This window comes from Pteropus alecto, unplaced genomic scaffold, assembly GCF_000325575.1.
Source record: "Pteropus alecto unplaced genomic scaffold, ASM32557v1 scaffold35, whole genome shotgun sequence".
NCBI lineage: Eukaryota > Metazoa > Chordata > Mammalia > Chiroptera > Pteropodidae > Pteropus > Pteropus alecto.
This window is the reverse complement of record NW_006437828.1, coordinates 6580075-6586116: the sequence shown is the minus strand read 5'-3', so window position 1 is coordinate 6586116 and position 6042 is coordinate 6580075. Positions and strand designations below refer to the sequence as shown.

General features: G+C 47.0%; 1 non-coding gene across 1 annotated transcript; it reads left to right on the top strand.

The window, feature by feature from the left end:
* The first annotated feature begins 5672 nt into the window (after nt 1-5672).
* LOC112482179 lies at nt 5673-5791 on the top strand. The gene has a single exon (XR_003047232.1). It is a non-coding gene; the product is annotated as a 5S ribosomal RNA (ribosomal RNA).
* The last annotated feature ends 251 nt before the right edge of the window (nt 5792-6042 follow it).

Sequence of the window (6042 nt, the reverse complement as noted above, 5' to 3'; positions counted from 1 at the left end):
AGCAAAAATAAAGAGAAACAGCAGGCTAAAACATTCTGGCCCTTCCTCTAAAATGATCCAAGGCTAAGCTCTCAGTGACAAGGAATGAGGCTTGAATAAGAAAAAAAAAAACCCACACAAAGCCCTTTCTTGTTCTTTCATATAAATGTGGAGGTAAATTGATACCCAGTTGAGAATGTCGGCCCCGAGAGGCCGAGAGCCAAAGTATTTGGGGGCAGTTAGGGTTCATTACCTGCAGTGAAAAACACAGAGGGACAGTCAAAGTTGGAGCTTCGCTATCCGGACTTGCACGTTTTCTACCGTTAGATAACGTGCATATGACAGAAATAGAGTCGAGTTGCAAAATCTCAGCTTCACTTTACCCGTCCTGGGGCAGACCTGGGAAGAGTGAAGAGGGCAGTTTCTGGAAGGTGGTTCTGAAGGGCATCGGCATCTGCCTCTGGCGCAGTTTGGGGCTGACCTGGGTCGGCGGGAAAGGGTGTCAGTAGAGTGAGGCTCTCACCGCGGCTTTTCTTGGGGTCTGCAGGGCAGTGTCTGAGAGAAGTTGGTGGGAGGGACTTCCGGTGGTGACAGCGTCACAGGCTGGTGATCCCTCTCCACAAAACAAGTGTCGAACTGGAAAAATTGTCAAGACCAACCACTTCGAAGCGCTGGAAATTGACCAAAGACAGACAACAAATTGAGAAGCTTTTATTCTCGAAAAAAAACCAAACAACAACAACAACAAAACACCAAAGAAAGCCCAAACTGCTGGAGCTTCAGGTGACAGCCGCAGAGGTCTGTGGCCACCTTGCCAGGAGCTGCTTCGATGCCCTTCTGCCGGGTCAACTGGCCAGAACTGCCATTTTAAAAGTGCAGGGCTGACCTTGAAAACGAGCAACTTTGCTGCCAGAAAGGGCAGACCCAATTTGGAGAAAGAGAGAGAGAAAGAGAGAGAGAGAGAGAGAGAGAGAGAGAGAGAGGGAGATTTATTATGCTTTTGTGTGTGTGTGTGTGTGTGTGTGTGTGTGTGTGTGTGTGTGTGAGTGAACCTGTGGCTTCACTGGCTGAAAGTCAGTGGAAGACTCAACAAGCAATGACTTCACCAGCCTAAGATTTCCTTCTTGGTTAGAGTGAGTTGTGAACCAACACCCGCCACGATTTTTAAAAATATTTTTATTTTTCCATTATAGTCGGCCTACAATATTATATTAGTTTCAGGTGTACAACATAGCGATGAGACATGTATACATCTCACGAAGTGATCACCCCGATAAATCTAGTACCCATCTGACACCATACATAGTTATTACAATACTACTGACTACGTTATTTTTCTGTCTTTTATGTCTCCATGACCATTTTATAACTACCATTTTGTACTTCTGAATCCCTTCCCCCTTCCAGCCAAAAATTTAATGAGGGAAGCCCCGGAAATGAAAAGGGGTACAGGGGAGCTCAGAGAAACTCCCCACGTATTCCTGACTGCCCGGGGCGTCTTGCATGCGTGGAGGGAACCCAAGAGCACCCAGGAGCGCTGAGATGTGGCTGCAGCTTTCCATGCATCCTTCAGCGCCCGCATGGATCTGCGGGTCGTGGGCAGGAGACCTGGGCCAGCTGACTCCCAGTCCGGTGCTCGCTCCGCTGCCCCCTATGTCTGAGACACTGGAGAATCTCGAGGCCAGGGAGCGATGGACACTGGTCGTCTCCCTCGCTCCCTGTTGGTTTGGGTGTTTTCGTGGTGGTGCTGTTGAGGCAGCACAGCCTTGGGTTAGGGTCAGACAGAATGGGGTTGTAATACCATCGCTATCACTTACTATTTGCGTGAATTTGGGTGAGTTGCGCAGCATCGTTGTGTCTTATTCAATCCTGAGAAAAGTCTGGTGAAATAAGCATTATTACTATCCCTGTGTTCCAGGATGCAGTGATATGGAGAGCGTTTCAATCTGTAAAAAAAATTTTCAGCTTTTTTTTTTTGGTGAGAATTACATACTGTAATGGTTATAACATACCTATCACATGGTGCTTGTTCAATAAATACTTTTTGTTTGTTTGTTGTTGTTATTGCCGAAGATAGAGAAGAATTATGGCTGGGCTGATAAACCCAGAGATCTTATCCCTCCCATTAGTCAGCAAGAAAAATCATAAAAGATGCTGGTGTTAGCGCTGTGGCAGATGAAATATCTTTGTGGCCTCTGTATCGGTTGTCTAATTGCTGCCAGAATAAATTACCACAAACACAGTGGCTTAAAACAACACACGTTTATATTATTATGCAGTTCTGGAGGTCAGACTTCCCGGGACAGTGAAGTCCTCCGCTGTACGTCTCATGAGGCTGGAACAAGGAGTCGGTGAAGCTGGTTCCCTTCTGGAATCTCTGCCTAGAAACACTTCTAGGCTCATTCGGGTTGTTGGCTAGATTCAGTTCCTGGCACCGAGGTCCCCGTGTCCTCTCTGGTTGCCAGCCAGAGGCCCATCTTTGCTTGAGGTCCTTGCTAGAGGCTGCTTGAATTTTCTCATATCTCCAGCAACAGGGTATCGAGGCTCTCTTGTGCTTAGAATTTCTTCGACGTTTTCTGCTGCATCTCTCTGACCCATGTGACTCCATTCAGCCTACCTGGATGATCCAGGCTAGTGTCTATTTTATAGTCTGTCATCTTAATCACATCTGTAAAGTCTCCCGCTCACAGAGTCTGGGGATTTGGACTTGGACGTCATTGGAGGAGGACCATTCTACCTGTCATAGCCTCTCAGGCAGAGGCAAACTCTGTGACAGGAAGCCACATTTATATGAAGCCAAAAGCATCTAGACGATAGGAAACACACCGTGACCGTGTGTAGACTTGGGCCAGTGAGGATCTCGAGTAGAACTCTTTTTTTTTTTTGGTCCATTTTTTTTTTCTTTGTGAGAAATGCACCTTCTCATTCTCTGTGGTTTTATGGGGTTGCAATCACAAGATTCTACCGACTTAGCCACAGGGATAGACTCATGGCCCCAAATGGGCCAACTGGATCACCTGGAGATGCGCAGACCCCGGAAGTGACTAGAGAGGATGTCATCATCCACAGCTCCTTGGCCCAGTCTTCTTCAGTCCTTGCTGGCGCCGGCTTGTTCGGTGACAGCTGTCAACACAAGGACCTCCTTAGAATCCTTCCGATGCATCCCCTTCTGGCTTAAGTTACTCGGGGTCGGCATCTGTGGCTTACACTGAAGACTCTAACTGATACCTTGCCCCTCCATTTCATGCCCACCACCACCACTACATGAAAGCACCGTTATTCGGGTCTCCGTGGTCAGAACTATGCCGGAAGCTAACGACTGACAGAGTTTTTAATCTCTGTATTGGAGCTTCTTGCCTTGAGCCACGTCTTTTGAACACTTCTTTTATGAAATCCCGATACAACTGGAACAGACATACAGAAAAAAACTTAATAACATGTAATGCTTCGGAAATCAAATTATGTTAAAGGCATCAGCCGTGCAGGTAGAAATCACCACTACTTTTAATTCTCTATTACCGACCACGTATGAATTACAAGCATGTAATAGAACTCTTGTCGAAGATGATGCCTTTGATAATAATAAAATTACAAGTATCAAATGGACTCTGTTTATTTCGGCAGGAAAGTGTGCGACACAACCTGTCCCCTTGTTTGGTGTTTATGATTTAGTGCTTTAAGGGGTAAGCCCAAATCACACGGCACATCGCTTCTTCAGAATGCCTATCGCCCGACAGCGAGGGGTTTATGAGATGTTACAGTATGTAAGAGTTAAGATTCGAATCGCCTGCAAGCCATCAACAATTGAATTTCTGGCATGATGAGTGGAGGGAGTGTTCTGAGCGACCCACGTTTATTCAAAGGAGTGTTGAAGAAGGCCACTGCTCCCCTGGCCTTGGGTTTGACCATGACTCCTGAAGGCAGGAGTCTGGTAACTTGAAAGGCACTGATGCCTGATGGACAGGAAAGTGGCCCTTGTTTGGAGCTCCTCAGGAACGCTTTGATGTGAAGAGTACAATATTGCTTGATCCTTTCTGAAGAGTTACAGCAAATTTAGTTCCCCCGCAACCTCTCACAAGGTCAGACATCCTTGCGAGGGCTCAGGTTGGTTCTCTGCAGAGATTAGGATGCATTGAATCTGCCTGCTGAGGTGCCTGTCAGATGTCCACCCTATGTCCCTTCAAACCCCAGGAGCCCAATTTCCGTAAAGAAGAAATTTGGAGAGGCAGTTTATTCCCTCAGTCTGATTTCTCTCTTAGGAAAACAATCTCTCAAAGACAATTCAGTCCAATAATAATAGTAATACAGGCATCATAACTATCTCCTGTGATATTTATATCACACTGCCTTTCCAGAGGGATGGGACGCTCTGAAGCTTCTCTCTCATTCCAGAAGGTAAGGCACCATTGCCCCCTCTTGAACTCCCAGAGGGCTGAGTGTGATTAGCCTGAAAGGAGTCGATCTTCACCAAACCGTTCCCATCCACTGTGATCTTCTCAGAGCGTGTAAATGGCGTGTTGGATGCTACATACTATTGAGAGTTTTCCTTGTCTCTTTCTCCCTCCCGCTTTTCCTTCCTCTCTTCCTTCTTTTTTTTCCTTTAAAGCCTTTATTTTTAAAGAGCCGTTTTAGGTTCACAGCTAAATTGAAAGGAAGATACAGGAAATTTCTATGTACCTCCTGCCCCGCCCCGCCCCAAAGGGCACATTTGTTACACCTGTTGAACCCACACTGACCCATCGAAATCACCCAAAGTCCATAGTTTATCTTAGGGTTCGCTCTTGGGGTTGCACGTTCTGTATTTTTGGACAAATGTATAATGACATGTGTCCATCAATATCCATCGCACAGAATACTTTCGCTGCCCTAGAAATCATCTGCGCTCTGCCTGTTCATCCCCCTTCACCCTAGAAATCATCTGTGCTCTGCCTGTTCATCCCCCTTCACCGCCTCCCACTCAGCCCCTGATCTTTTCACCGTCCCCATAGTTTTGCAGAATGTCATATAGTTAGAATCAAATGGTACGTAGCGTTTCCACACTGACTTCTTGCACTTAGCGATACGCATTTACTGTTTTTCCATGTCTTTTTGTGGCTCGATAGCTCATTTCTTTTTCGGTGCTGACAATTCCGTTGTCTGGATGGACTGCCGTTTATTTATCCATTCAGCTACTCAATGGATACGTCTTGGTGGCTTCCGAGTTTTGGCAATTACGAATAAAACTGCTAGAAACATCTAGGTACAGGTGTATGTGTGGACAGACGTTTTCAGCTTCTTCGGGTGAATGCCAAGGAGTGCACTTGCTGGATCGTACCGTGGGAAGACGCTTAGTTTTATAAGAAGCCACTGGACTGTCCTCCAAAGCGGCCGTGCTGTCTTGCGTTTCCACCAGCAGTGAATGAGAGCTCCGGCGGCTGCACATCCTCGCCAGCATCGGGTGCGGCCGGCGCTCCCTGTTGGAACGTTGGCTGTTCTAACAGGTGTGTAGTGGTGTCTCGCCGTTGTTTTAATTTGCAATTCCCTGATGACATGTGACGTGGAGCATCTCTCCCTTACTCTTCTCCTTTCTCCTTCTTCTCCTCCCTTCCTGCCTTTTCTCCTTTATTTATTTTAGCAAAGTGGCGCAGGTAGGATAACCTGCTTACAGTCATCTACCAGGCAGCTTCTCCTCAAATTTTTAAAACTGCGATGGTATCTATAGCCACGCCACCCTGAACACGCCCGATCCCGTCCGATCTCGGAAGCTAAGCAGGGTCGGGCCTGGTTAGTACTTGGATGGGAGGCCACCTGGGAAGACCAGGTGCTGTAGGCATGAAAAATGAAAATAAAATAAGGGATTGTAAGCTGACAAGTTCCTTGAAATCTGTGAGGTCAGCCAAGGGTTGCCTCGCCTACAAAGAAAAAAGAAATAAAAAAATAAAACCGTGGAGGTGCTTTTCCGGTCTCAGGGGCTCTCAGTGGCCTCTGTACGTGCACGGAATAATGGGGGCCTGGGCCGTGATTCAGCCGCCGCCTGAGTGCCCAGGATGCATCGCTCTTCTCTGCAGTGAATAGGCCAGCGCT